General features: G+C 37.8%; 1 non-coding gene across 1 annotated transcript; it reads left to right on the plus strand.

The window, feature by feature from the left end:
- Window positions 1-518: 518 nt before the first annotated feature.
- Window positions 519-591, plus strand: TRNAG-CCC (transfer RNA glycine (anticodon CCC)). The gene has a single exon. It is a non-coding gene; the product is annotated as a tRNA-Gly (tRNA).
- Window positions 592-1,231: the final 640 nt, after the last annotated feature.

The raw sequence follows: 1,231 nt of genomic DNA on the forward strand, positions 1-1,231 counted from the left end.
TGTTACCAGGAAAGCATGGTGTAGCCTTATATTCTACATAAGCTGTTTCATCTGCGACCTTCAAATTACAGTCATGAACTACTCTAAAATCTCCCAAACTATCAGAAAGTTGCTTTGAAACTCAGTCCTTCAATAATCTCTTTGTTTCATCTTTTTTTTTCACTTCTTCAAAGACTCTACAACATTTTCTGCTATATCAAGATTCTAAACGGCAAACACCCTGCCTATGGCTTTTTAATCTTCTGCAACGTTTATCTAGTATTTCAAATATATTACACAGTGCTCAAGTATCCTAGTGAGAACATCCAGAAGGAACAAAACTCTCATAAACCGTATGCATGGCACAGCTTATGATTTTTAGGCATATACTTCTCTCAATAAGCTTCCATACCAAATTTTCTTCTATTGAATGAGTTTTTCTAGGCTTCTCTGGCTCATCTACTTTCTTCCCAGGATTTTACACTTTACATAAGATTTTCTTTTTTTTTTTTTAACTTAAAAATTAGGAGCCTGCGACTTCCCTGGTGGTCCAGTGGGTAAGACTCTGCGCTCCCAACGCAGGGAACCCAGGTTCAATCCCTGGTCAGGGAACTAGATCCCGTATGCATGCTGCGAATAAGAGTCCGCATGCCACAACTAAAGATCCCGCATGCTGCAACGAAGATTCTGTGTGCTGCAACTAAGACCTGGCAGAGCGAAAATAATAAATAAATAAACAAATAAATAAACAAATGAATAAATATTAAAAGAAGAGGAAGCTATAAGAATGATAATGCACAGCCACAAATAGAAGATGCAATCCCATCAGAAGTACAGCTGAGATATGACGGTAGCTCACCATGCAGCCTCTCATTTAGACTCACACAACTTAAATGTTTGCTCTTGCAAGAACGTCTGCTATTTGTTATAGCAGACATCAAGTTTTGGGAAAATTTCACAAGCTGTTATGGCAACTGGAAGAGTTAAGATAGTAAGGGATTCCTATGTATTTTATTTCAGAGGTTTCTAAGTGAATTCTGAAACAAAGGTGAAAGGCATTTTGGATGAAGTTAATTTGACCTTCCCCAAATTCAAACAACTATTTGCAGCCCATATCCATATCAGAAGGAAAAATAAAACCCAAATGGTCTATTTTCAGTTCAGCCACTGAGAAGCTTGTCAGCAACTGGTTGGTGAGTAACTCGATGACCTGGATGATCTCTTCCAATCCTAAGAATTTTCAATACACTGA

The sequence above is a fragment of the Phocoena phocoena genome, chromosome 13 (assembly GCF_963924675.1).
Source record: "Phocoena phocoena chromosome 13, mPhoPho1.1, whole genome shotgun sequence".
In the NCBI taxonomy this organism is placed as follows: domain Eukaryota; kingdom Metazoa; phylum Chordata; class Mammalia; order Artiodactyla; family Phocoenidae; genus Phocoena; species Phocoena phocoena.